Below are 15,122 nucleotides of genomic sequence, written 5' to 3' on the forward strand. Positions count from 1 at the left end.
GCTCTTTCTACAATTTGCCCGCGATTCTAAAAAACATTTCGGTCGCAGTTAGGTCGTAACCTGGTCGCAGGCCCTGTGTGACTGGAGCTTAAGGCAGTGTCACACATTCGAGACCTAAACTCACGATCAGCTCACGACCTTGACGATCTAAAAAAAAAAAAAATCGCGGGGAGAACGTAGGAAATGTGGCGCCAAAATAAAAAATGCCACGAGGTGAAGTCCAACTCACGTTTGTCAAGAGCTATGCACGAGCTACAAACGAGCTATACACGGTCAACTGACGTACCGTATCAGAGCAATCCACGTTCATTCGCGTCCTACTTGCGATCTGTTGGCGACCTATCAGTGGGATTGGCGACCAATCAGAGCAGCTCTAGAGCGGCTCACGAGCTGCTCGTGCGCAAGAATAGTGCATCACGTGGTACAACCGTGTACACCGCGAGTATAAAAACACCTGCGACCATGTCCGACCATTAAGTCCACTTCAAGATGATGTAACGAGCGACTCCCGACCGTCACGACCATTTAAGAGCAGTTGACGACGGATTTACGTCCGCTACCCTACGAAGGTAGATCGGCTGACTCTCACGATTGTTTTGAGCATTGTCAAAAGTTCGTGAGAGTTTGCCGACTTCTCACGTCCTTCAAGACACACCGAAGACCACTTAAGTCCTATATCAGAGCCCGTCAAGTGCTCCAAGACCTTTCACGAGGGACTCATGATTTTTTCACTTTTCGCATCGTCAGGTGATCGTGGAGCAAAATCGTGACTGTGTGACACCCGCATTAATACTGTTAATTTATAGACCTAAAATAAAGTTGTTCATGTAGAATTGGACACAACAATTGTACATGATCGAACATTTAATCTACCTTACGTAGTATTTATTTCTGGAAAATACATATGATGATACTGTCAAAGCCTCGTATATTTTTGTTTTCACCCGTCTTTTATATTCTTCAGAATTCCTTCGAGATGCAGGGAAACGTGTTATTGGTGATCACTTTGTTTTGTCTTGGTGTTCAAGGTAAGGTTTAAGGAAATGCGTCTTTAATTGTTCATTATCGAGACATTTTCATTTATTTTCATTTCAACTAATTTTCATGTATCTTGTATGACGTCATACGGCAAATGCCTTACTAGTTTGACGATACTCGATTGGCTTACACAAAAAAAAAGAGGAATAAATAATGATTTTTCGACTATTCCTGTAAGATTGCAGGATAAAAGAAATAACTGGCTACTGTCTTAAGATATCGGCTGTATCCTGCTCAGGTCGCTGCATTCGCCATTCTAACCTTCGCAGGATAAAGCCCATATCTTAAGACAGTAACCAGTTATTTCCTATATATGATAACAGGCGGGGACTACTAAACGCGTATTGATTTATATGTTTACAGGCGGAGACAACTAAACGCGTATTGATTTATATGATTACAGGCGGAAACTACTAAACGCGTATTGATTTATATGATTACAGACGGAGACTACTAAACGCGTATTGATTTATATGATTACAGGCGGGGACTACTAAACGCGAATTGATTTATATGATTACAGGCGGGGACTACTAAAGGCGTATTGATTTATATGATTACAAACGGGCACTACTAAACGCGTATTGATTTATATGATTACAGACGGGGACTACTAAATGCGTATTGATTTATATGATTACAGACGGGGACTACTAAACGCGTATTGATTTATATGATTACAGGCTGGAACTACTAAACGCGAATTGATTTATATGATTACAGACGGGCACTACTAAACGCGTATTGATTTATATGATTACAGACGGGGACTACTAAACGCGAATTGATTTATATGATTACAGGCGGAGACTACTAAACGCGAATTGATTTATATGATTACAGACGGGCACTACTAAACGCGTATTAATTTATATGATTACAGAAGGGGACTACTAAACGCGTATTGATTTATATGATTACAGGCGGGGACTACTAAACGCGAATTCATTTATATGATTACAGGCGGGAACTACTAAAGGCGTATTGATTTATATGATTACAGGCAGGGACTACTAAACGCGAATTCATTTATATGATTACAGGCGGGGACTACTAAGCGTGTATTGATTTATATGATTACAGACGGGTACCACTAAACGCGTATTGATTTATATGATTACAGGCAGGTACTACTAAACGTTTATTGATTTAACGTGTATTGATTTATATGATTACAGATGTGGACTACCAAACGTGTATTGATTTATATCATGACAAACGGGGACTACGAGTGTCAATAAATAATGAGCCACAATGCTGTCTTTACATTGCTGTCGTAATATATGCATATTAAGCATATTGGTTTGTATGATCAAAGGAGGGGACTACTAAACGTTTATTGATGTATATGATTACAGGCGGGGACTACTAAACGTTTATTAATTTATATGATTACAGGCGGGGACTACTAAACGCGAATTGATTTATATGATTACAGACGGGTACCACTAAACGCGTATTGATTTATATTTTACAGAAGGGGATTACTTAACGTGTATTGATTTATATGATTACAGGCGGGGACTACTAAACGTCTATTGATTTATATGATTATAGGCGGGACTACCAAACGTGTATTGATGTATATCATTACAAATGGGGACTACTAAACGCGTATTGATTTATATTATTAGAGACAGGGACTACTAAGCGTGTATTGATTTATATGATTACAGGCAGGAACTACTAAACGTTTATTAATTTACATGATTACAGGCGGGACTATTAAACGTGTATTGATTTATATGATTACAAGCGGGGACTACTAAACCTGTATTGATTTATATGTTTACAGATGGAGACTACTAAGCGTTTATTGATTTATATTATTACAGACTACTAAACGTGTATTGATTTATATGATTACAGGCGGGGACTACTAATCGTTTATTGATTTATATGATTACAGGCGGGGACTACTAAAAAAAAAATTGTGTATTGATTTATATAATTACAAGCGGTGACTACCAAACGTGTTATATTGATTTATATCATTACAGGAGTGAACTACTAAATGTTTATTGATTTATATGATTACCGGCGGGGACGACTAAACGCGTATGGATTTATATGATTACAGGTGGGGACAACTAAACGTGTATTGATTTAATGTGTATTGATTTATATGATTACAGGAGGGGACTATTAAACGCGTATTGATTTATATCGTTACAGGCGAGGACTACTAAACGCGTATTGATTTATATCATTACAGGAGTGGACTACTAAATGTTTATTGATTTATATGATTACAGGTGGGGACTATTAAACGTGTATTGATTTATATGATTACATACGTGGACTACTAAACGTGTATTGATTTATATGAATAGAGGCGGGGACTACTAAACGTGTATTGATTTATACGATTACAGGCGGAGACAACTAAACGTGTGTTGATTTATATGATTACATGCGGAGACAACTAAATGTGTGTTGATTTATATGATTACAGACGGGGACTAGTAAACGTGTACTGATTTGTTTTAATCTGTATGATTACTGTCGGGCATTACTGACTCGTTTTTCTAAAAATTTAATCTCTAAAACATCTTATTGCATATAAGACGCACACACACACACACACACACACACACACACACACTATAAAAACGCGTATTGATTTGTATGATTATAGGCGGGGATTATAAAAATGCTTATTGATTTGTATGATTACAGGCGGGGATTATAAAAAAACGTATTGATTAGTATGAAAGAAAGAAATATTTTATTCAACGACGCACTCAACACATTTTATTTACATTTATATGGCGTCAGACATATGGTTAAGGACCACACAGCAATATAGAAAAACTGTAAAATTTTACAAACGTAAACACGATAAATCATCCGAACAAAAAATACGCAAAATGCAAACAAACAAACCCAAGGAATTTTGGAAACTATTAAATTCAATAAATGATTAAAAAAAAACACCCACTGATATAGAAATGGATAATTTCTTTGAATATTTCAAATAAATAAATGAAACAGACCCTAATGGTGTTGAAAGCATCAACATAGATATCTCGTTTGAAAACAGTATCCTAAATAATGAAATCACTATTGATGAAGTACGGAAAGCCATTAGATGTCTCCGAAACAATAAAGCGATGGGTACAGATGAAATTTCAAATGAATACCTTAAATATGGAGAAAGCAAACTCGCCCCAATCTTAGTAAAACTATTTAATATTATTTTCAACACAGGCATACTACCAGATGATTGGCTAAATGGAATTATTAAGCCAATTTATAAAAAGAAAGGTAGCCCAAATGATCCCGAATCTTACAGACCCATTATAATAGTAAGTTGTTTTGGAAAGCTATTTACATCAATTTTGAATAAGAGAATAAATGACTTCCTCGAATCCACAGAACAACTAAACGAAAGTCAAGCGGGCTTTCGCAAAGGTTATAGTACTAATGATCATATTTTTTCTTTGCATGCCCTATGTGAAATTATCAAACAAAGAAAAAAGAAATTTTACTGTGCCTTTATAGATTTCTCGAAAGCATTTGATACTGTCTGGCGAACAGGTTTATGGCAAAAAAATAATAATTTAGATGTAAATGGTAAATTTCTTAGAATTGTTTATATTATGTACCAAGTTATCAAATCATGTATAAGCCACAATGATGAATATTCGGCTTATTTCCTATGTCAAAATGGAGTACGTCAGGGCGAAAATCTGTCCCCCATATTATTCGCTATATACTTAAATGACCTAGAAAATACACTAAAAGAGAAACAATGTAATGGTATAAGAATAGAATATGAAAACAACAATACTGACCTACTGTTTATAATTACCCTGCTACTTTATGCTGACGACACTGTGATTTTGGCAGAAGCACCAGAAGACCTACAAAAGTCTTTAAACGTTTTCTCGGAATATTGTGAAATTTGGAAATTAAAAGTAAATATAGATAAGTCTAAAATATTAGTATTTGGTACAAAACCTCCCAAAAATAAATCATTCTACATTAAGGACATTAAATTAGACATTGTTGATAACTATAAATACTTAGACATTATATTTACTAGAACAGGATCGTTTATCCAAGCTAAAAAATCTTTAATAGCACAGGCTAATAAAGGTATGACCTTACTCAAAATGAGAATTAGAAATCTTAATTTACCAATAGATTGCCATTTACACTTGTTTGATAGTACCATTGTCCCTATTCTGTTATATTCCTCGGAAATTTGGGGTTTTGGTAATAATCAAAATATAGAAAGAATACAGCTAAATTTTCTAAGAGACTTATTAAGGCTAAGAAGAAGTACCCCACTGCCCATGATTTATGGAGAATTAGGCGTATTTCCATTAGATATTAAGATACACATTAAAATACTAAGTTTTTGGGCCTCGTTGGTAACAGGAAAGGCCTCTAAAATATCATATATACTGTACAAAACAATGATTAGTGAAAGCACAAAAAATGGGTTAAAATTTAAATGGTTAAGTAATGTAAACGATATATTAAATAAATTAGGACTGGGAAATTATTGGTTACGTCAAATAAGAACTCATTTATTAAGTTAGTTACTCAACGTTTAAAAGATCAATTCAGACAAACCTGGAACGAAAATATTAATACTTATCCCAAATGTATTACTTATAGAATATTTAAATCGGCACATGTTTGTGAAAATTACCTTCTATACTTACCTGAAAAAATACGCATTATTTACAGTCGATTTAGAACCAGCAATCACTATCTTCCAATTGAAACTGGCAGATGGCAAAATATTGAAAGAAAAAATAGAATTTGCCCTCTTTGCAAAATCACAATAGGTGATGAATTTCATTACCTATTTCAATGTCCACACTTTACTAACGAAAGATCAACCTACTTAAATAAATATTACTTCAACAGACCAAACACTTTTAAATTACACAAGCTCTTTAACACAAAAACAATTATCTATTATAAAGAAACTATGTACGTTTCTTAATGTCATTAATAGTGTATTAAAAGACACGCCTTTGTCATAGATTTATTCAACTAATATATTTTATCGTTTGTGTATATGTATATAGATAGATAGTTAGATAGATAGATAGATAGATATAGATAGATATAATTATATGTATGTATGTTTTAATCAGCAGCCGCCATTGTATTGTGTATATATATATATGTTTGTAAACACCTCAGTGTAACACCGTTTGGTGTTCTGAGTGAATAAAGTTCTGTTCTGTTCTGGATTAAAAATCCCATGCCTCGACTGGGATCCGAACCCAGTACCTACCAGCCTGTAGACCGATGGCCTAACCACGACGCCACCGAGGCCGGTTGATTACTATCATTACAGGCGGGGACTATAAAAACGCGTACTGATTTTTATGATTACAGGCTGGGATTATAAAACCGCGTATTGATTTGTATGATTACCGGCGGGGACTATAAAAACGGATATTGATTTGTTTGATTACAGGCGGAGACTATAATTCGCGCATTGATTTGTATGATTACAGACAGGGACTATAATACGCGTATTGACTTGTATGATTACAGTCGGGGAATGTAAACCACGTATTGATTTCTTTGATTACAGGCGGAGACTATAATTCGCGTATTGATTTGTATAATTACAGGCGGGGATTATAAAAACGCGTATTGATTTGTATGATTACAGGCGGGGACTATAAAAACGCGTATTGATTTGTATGTTTACAGGCGGGAACTATAATACGCGTATTGATTTGTATGATTACAGGCGGGGACTACTTCGACTGCGGTCGACAAGGTCAGGACTACGCTAACGGTCAGACGTGTCAGGCTGACGGCAGGTGCGACTGCAAGACTCCGTACAGCGGCCACGACTGTAAACTGCAGGATGGTAAGTGCAGTTCTGGTTAACATAGATAATAGTTTCCTGTCATTATTTATATTTTATGGAAGAATATATATTCTCTTTAAAAAGTAGGGGAACCATAGTTTACACATGCATCATGAAGTTGCCCCGTATACGTGCGTGGGGTGTCATTCTCGATTTTGACAAAGAAGGTCCATTAATCACTGTGGAACATAATTTCTGTCAATCTTTTTCATTCTGTTGATCATACAGTTGTTATTGTTTTGGTTTTGTCATTTTTATTATTTGAATTTGCGATTTACTGATAGAAAAACGTCAGCTTTCAAATTTCACTTCTGACCCCAATCGTCCCACAAGACTATTATCATAAAACCATTCCCCACAGCTAATATACCTTACAATTTTGGCAATTGTAAATTCTTATTAGAGTTCCCCTACTTTTTTTGAAGAGTATATATATATACATATATATATATATATATATATACACACACACACACACAACACACGTGCTAATCGTAGGCCCGCTGAATTGCCGCAAAACGCGATTGATCCTTATGAAATTGTATTGGGTAAATCCCGGGGTGTTTTTTTTCATCAAAACGCGATATACGCCAATTAAAAAAATCACTTTTACTGAAAATGAAAAATGGATATATCGCGTTTTGCGTCTGAACTCTTCATATGTATATATACATGTATATGTATGTATGTATGTATGTATGTATGTATGTATGTATGTACGTATGTATGTATGATTGTATGTATGTCTGTCTGTCTATCTGTCTGTATATATCTCTACTAGCATATATCTATGAATCCATTTATCTATCTACTAGTATCTGTCTGTCTGTATTTCTGTTTGTCTATCTATCTGTCTGTCTGTCTGTCTGTCTGTCTGTCTGTCTGTCTATCTGTCTGCCTGCCTGCCTGCCTGTCTGTATGTGTGTATGTTTGTCGATGTGTCTGTCTGTGTGTCTGACTGTCTATCTTGTATCCGTCACCTTCCGCGTACCAGTGACACTGTTTGCAGGTGAGAAAGGCACATCTCTGGGTACCAGTGGCATTGGCATTGTAATTGTCTAAACTGATGAGATAGCTAAATGTTTTACTATAGTGGTGACTCCCAGTGGCTGATCGAAAAAATCCATTTAGATGCCACAAACGTTCCCAAAGTGATACCTCGGATTCTCCAACTTTAATAAATTAAATATATATATATATATATATATAGTATATAGGTCTTGCTGGAGGTACATTCAAGGAGAGGTTTAACAACCACACTAAATCTTTCAAATATGAACGCTATGAAAAAGAGACAGAACTGTCAAAATACATCTGGGAGCTCAAACGAAAAAAAACCGCCTATCACATCAATTGGGAAATCGTCAGGAAATCGGACACACGGAAACGCAGCTCGGGACAATGCAACCTGTGCATCGAGGAGAAGCTCTCAATACTATTTGAAAAAGGAGACAAGCTACTCAACAAAAGGACAGAACTCATATCAAAATGCCGCCACAGCAACAAGCCGAGAGTCTCACGACTGACGTGCCATGACGTCAGGAGCGCACCGCCGCGTACACACAGCGTGACGTCACCTTAACTGTCACAATTATAAACACTCATCTGATGAAGGCGAGGAGCCTGAAACTCCGAGTAATGAGTTATTAGTGAATACTAAAAATTTAGTGTACCTGCTCCACTAACATTGTGTTGAGCACTTTATGTCCAATAGTGATAACAAATATATTACTGTAATGCTCCTTGTATAAGTTGAGCACTTTTCTTCAATCACCATGGACCATATCCGTTTCGACTATTCCACAAAAAACATTCCTTTACCAACACGAAAGGAATACTTAAAGAGACTGCTTGAGAAAGTGGAAAGTGTAATAAAGCGTATGAGATGGAAAGCTTTCTTCTTTGAAAAGAACAACGATGATAAACGCAACCATGACGACCCAACACCGAACAAAGATAGCAAATTCGGACTTAACTCCAGGAAAACACCCCCACAAATAGAAGGTTTAGCACCCTTCGAAAAGGACATGCTACACATGGTTGAGACCATACAGTTCAAGAATGCATATGACCAGTTCCAGAACACCATGAAAGAGGACATAAGGCATATAAACAACTCCAAAAAAGTGTTTGTACCTGCAGACAAGACTAGAAACTTCTACAAGTTAGAAGTGGACACTTATGACAAAATGCTAACAGAAAACATTACAACGAAGTACAAACATGCAGACGACCAAACAATCGAAGATATCAACACAGAGTTCGAGTACGTCAGCAATGCCCTAGGAATACGTGACAGAATAGACAAGATGGCAGAGACCCGAGCATTCATCACCTTGAAAGATCATAAGGACAATTTTGCCACTAATCCAAGTTGCAGACTCATCAATCCAGCAAAAAGCGAAATCGGTAGGATCAGCAAAATTATGTTAGACCGAATAAACAGTGAAACACGACTCAAGACGCAAATGAACCAATGGAGAAACACTTCCGCTGTACTTGAATGGTTCTCAGCTCTGCATGATAAAAAAGAACTATCCTTCCTCGTATTCGACATTGTGGACTTCTACCCTTCCATAACACCTGAACTACTCGACAAGGCATTGAAATGGGCGAAGAAATATACAGTCATCCCAGATATAGAATACACAACTATCATGCATGCAAGAAAATCACTACTTTTTGACAACAAAGAACAGCCATGGGTGAAAAATTACACTCCCAATGCATTCGACGTCACCATGGGCGGATATGATGGAGCGGAAGTGTGCGAACTAGTAGGACTCCTCATCCTACACACAATTCAAACAAATACCTCCGACATGAACGTCGGACTGTACAGAGATGACGGTCTAGCAGTTCTACGCAGAAGTTCAGGAAGCCAAGCAGACAGAATGAGGAAAATGCTCATCAAAATATTCAAAGATCTTGGCCTAAAGATCACCATCCAGACCAACCTGAAAATAGTCAACTATCTGGACATCACCCTGAACCTTGAAACTGACTCCCACAAACCCTACAGGAAACCCAACAACGAACCCGTTTACATCAACGTCAGCTCAAACCACCCACCCGCAATCACGAAGCAAATACCAAAATCAATCGGCAAACGAATTTCCCTTCTGTCTTCCCATGAAGACTACTTCGCGGAAGCTGCACTAGGGTACAACAAAGCGCTGAGGACAAGTGGCTACACAGTAAACATCCAATACGACCCGCCTAAACATAGAGAACAACCAGACACAAAGAAAAGGAAAAGACCCAGAAAAATCACATGGTTCAACCCCCCATTCAGCAAGAATGTGAAGACAAACGTCGGTAGCGTGTTCATCAAATTGATATCCAAGCATTTCCCAAGTAATCACAAGTACCACACATTGTTCAACAGAAACAACCTGAAAATCAGCTACAGCTGCATGAAAAACTTCGGAGCAATAATCAAAAGCCACAACACGAAAATCACCCAGAGCTCAACCGATCCCGCACAAAAAAAGCCTTGTAACTGCAGACAGAAGAACGAATGCCCCCTGAACGGCAACTGCCAAACTAGCTCCCTCGTATACCGGGCAAACGTGGCATCTGGTAAGACTGTCAGATCATACATAGGTCTTGCTGGAGGTACATTCAAGGAGAGGTTTAACAACCACACTAAATCTTTCAAATATGAACGCTATGAAAAAGAGACAGAACTGTCAAAATACATCTGGGAGCTCAAACGAAAAAAAACCGCCTATCACATCAATTGGGAAATCGTCAGGAAATCGGACACACGGAAACGCAGCTCGGGACAATGCAACCTGTGCATCGAGGAGAAGCTCTCAATACTATTTGAAAAAGGAGACAAGCTACTCAACAAAAGGACAGAACTCATATCAAAATGCCGCCACAGCAACAAGCCGAGAGTCTCACGACTGACGTGCCATGACGTCAGGAGCGCACCGCCGCGTACACACAGCGTGACGTCACCTTAACTGTCACAATTATAAACACTCATCTGATGAAGGTGAGGAGCCTGAAACTCCGAGTAATGAGTTATTAGTGAATACTAAAAATTTAGTGTACCTGCTCCACTAACATTGTGTTGAGCACTTTATGTCCAATAGTGATAACAAATATATTACTGTAATGCTCCTTGTATAAGTTGAGCACTTTTCTTCAATCACCATGGACCATATCCGTTTCGACTATTCCACAAAAAACATTCCTTTACCAACACGAAAGGAATACTTAAAGAGACTGCTTGAGAAAGTGGAAAGTGTAATAAAGCGTATGAGATGGAAAGCTTTCTTCTTTGAAAAGAACAACGATGATAAACGCAACCATGACGACCCAACACCGAACAAAGATAGCAAATTCGGACTTAACTCCAGGAAAACACCCCCACAAATAGAAGGTTTAGCACCCTTCGAAAAGGACATGCTACACATGGTTGAGACCATACAGTTCAAGAATGCATATGACCAGTTCCAGAACACCATGAAAGAGGACATAAGGCATATAAACAACTCCAAAAAAGTGTTTGTACCTGCAGACAAGACTAGAAACTTCTACAAGTTAGAAGTGGACACTTATGACAAAATGCTAACAGAAAACATTACAACGAAGTACAAACATGCAGACGACCAAACAATCGAAGATATCAACACAGAGTTCGAGTACGTCAGCAATGCCCTAGGAATACGTGACAGAATAGACAAGATGGCAGAGACCCGAGCATTCATCACCTTGAAAGATCATAAGGACAATTTTGCCACTAATCCAAGTTGCAGACTCATCAATCCAGCAAAAAGCGAAATCGGTAGGATCAGCAAAATTATGTTAGACCGAATAAACAGTGAAACACGACTCAAGACGCAAATGAACCAATGGAGAAACACTTCCGCTGTACTTGAATGGTTCTCAGCTCTGCATGATAAAAAAGAACTATCCTTCCTCGTATTCGACATTGTGGACTTCTACCCTTCCATAACACCTGAACTACTCGACAAGGCATTGAAATGGGCGAAGAAATATACAGTCATCCCAGATATAGAATACACAACTATCATGCATGCAAGAAAATCACTACTTTTTGACAACAAAGAACAGCCATGGGTGAAAAATTACACTCCCAATGCATTCGACGTCACCATGGGCGGATATGATGGAGCGGAAGTGTGCGAACTAGTAGGACTCCTCATCCTACACACAATTCAAACAAATACCTCCGACATGAACGTCGGACTGTACAGAGATGACGGTCTAGCAGTTCTACGCAGAAGTTCAGGAAGCCAAGCAGACAGAATGAGGAAAATGCTCATCAAAATATTCAAAGATCTTGGCCTAAAGATCACCATCCAGACCAACCTGAAAATAGTCAACTATCTGGACATCACCCTGAACCTTGAAACTGACTCCCACAAACCCTACAGGAAACCCAACAACGAACCCGTTTACATCAACGTCAGCTCAAACCACCCACCCGCAATCACGAAGCAAATACCAAAATCAATCGGCAAACGAATTTCCCTTCTGTCTTCCCATGAAGACTACTTCGCGGAAGCTGCACTAGGGTACAACAAAGCGCTGAGGACAAGTGGCTACACAGTAAACATCCAATACGACCCGCCTAAACATAGAGAACAACCAGACACAAAGAAAAGGAAAAGACCCAGAAAAATCACATGGTTCAACCCCCCATTCAGCAAGAATGTGAAGACAAACGTCGGTAGCGTGTTCATCAAATTGATATCCAAGCATTTCCCAAGTAATCACAAGTACCACACATTGTTCAACAGAAACAACCTGAAAATCAGCTACAGCTGCATGAAAAACTTCGGAGCAATAATCAAAAGCCACAACACGAAAATCACCCAGAGCTCAACCGATCCCGCACAAAAAAAGCCTTGTAACTGCAGACAGAAGAACGAATGCCCCCTGAACGGCAACTGCCAAACTAGCTCCCTCGTATACCGGGCAAACGTGGCATCTGGTAAGACTGTCAGATCATACATAGGTCTTGCTGGAGGTACATTCAAGGAGAGGTTTAACAACCACACTAAATCTTTCAAATATGAACGCTATGAAAAAGAGACAGAACTGTCAAAATACATCTGGGAGCTCAAACGAAAAAAACCCGCCTATCACATCAATTGGGAAATCGTCAGGAAATCGGACACACGGAAACGCAGCTCGGGACAATGCAACCTGTGCATCGAGGAGAAGCTCTCAATACTATTTGAAAAAGGAGACAAGCTACTCAACAAAAGGACAGAACTCATATCAAAATGCCGCCACAGCAACAAGCCGAGAGTCTCACGACTGACGTGCCATGACGTCAGGAGCGCACCGCCGCGTACACACAGCGTGACGTCACCTTAACTGTCACAATTATAAACACTCATCTGATGAAGGCGAGGAGCCTGAAACTCCGAGTAATGAGTTATTAGTGAATACTAAAAATTTAGTGTACCTGCTCCACTAACATTGTGTTGAGCACTTTATGTCCAATAGTGATAACAAATATATTACTGTAATGCTCCTTGTATAAGTTGAGCACTTTTCTTCAATCACCATGGACCATATCCGTTTCGACTATTCCACAAAAAACATTCCTTTACCAACACGAAAGGAATACTTAAAGAGACTGCTTGAGAAAGTGGAAAGTGTAATAAAGCGTATGAGATGGAAAGCTTTCTTCTTTGAAAAGAACAACGATGATAAACGCAACCATGACGACCCAACACCGAACAAAGATAGCAAATTCGGACTTAACTCCAGGAAAACACCCCCACAAATAGAAGGTTTAGCACCCTTCGAAAAGGACATGCTACACATGGTTGAGACCATACAGTTCAAGAATGCATATGACCAGTTCCAGAACACCATGAAAGAGGACATAAGGCATATAAACAACTCCAAAAAAGTGTTTGTACCTGCAGACAAGACTAGAAACTTCTACAAGTTAGAAGTGGACACTTATGACAAAATGCTAACAGAAAACATTACAACGAAGTACAAACATGCAGACGACCAAACAATCGAAGATATCAACACAGAGTTCGAGTACGTCAGCAATGCCCTAGGAATACGTGACAGAATAGACAAGATGGCAGAGACCCGAGCATTCATCACCTTGAAAGATCATAAGGACAATTTTGCCACTAATCCAAGTTGCAGACTCATCAATCCAGCAAAAAGCGAAATCGGTAGGATCAGCAAAATTATGTTAGACCGAATAAACAGTGAAACACGACTCAAGACGCAAATGAACCAATGGAGAAACACTTCCGCTGTACTTGAATAGTTCTCAGCTCTGCATGATAAAAAAGAACTATCCTTCCTCGTATTCGACATTGTGGACTTCTACCCTTCCATAACACCTGAACTACTCGACAAGGCATTGAAATGGGCGAAGAAATATACAGTCATCCCAGATATAGAATACACAACTATCATGCATGCAAGAAAATCACTACTTTTTGACAACAAAGAACAGCCATGGGTGAAAAATTACACTCCCAATGCATTCGACGTCACCATGGGCGGATATGATGGAGCGGAAGTGTGCGAACTAGTAGGACTCCTCATCCTACACACAATTCAAACAAATACCTCCGACATGAACGTCGGACTGTACAGAGATGACGGTCTAGCAGTTCTACGCAGAAGTTCAGGAAGCCAAGCAGACAGAATGAGGAAAATGCTCATCAAAATATTCAAAGATCTTGGCCTAAAGATCACCATCCAGACCAACCTGAAAATAGTCAACTATCTGGACATCACCCTGAACCTTGAAACTGACTCCCACAAACCCTACAGGAAACCCAACAACGAACCCGTTTACATCAACGTCAGCTCAAACCACCCACCCGCAATCACGAAGCAAATACCAAAATCAATCGGCAAACGAATTTCCCTTCTGTCTTCCCATGAAGACTACTTCGCGGAAGCTGCACTAGGGTACAACAAAGCGCTGAGGACAAGTGGCTACACAGTAAACATCCAATACGACCCGCCTAAACATAGAGAACAACCAGACACAAAGAAAAGGAAAAGACCCAGAAAAATCACATGGTTCAACCCCCCATTCAGCAAGAATGTGAAGACAAACGTCGGTAGCGTGTTCATCAAATTGATATCCAAGCATTTCCCAAGTAATCACAAGTACCACACATTGTTCAACAGAAACAACCTGAAAATCAGCTACAGCTGCATGAAAAACTTCGGAGCAATAATCAAAAGCCACAACACG

Source organism: Gigantopelta aegis, chromosome 15 (genome assembly GCF_016097555.1).
Source record: "Gigantopelta aegis isolate Gae_Host chromosome 15, Gae_host_genome, whole genome shotgun sequence".
Lineage (NCBI taxonomy): Eukaryota > Metazoa > Mollusca > Gastropoda > Neomphalida > Peltospiridae > Gigantopelta > Gigantopelta aegis.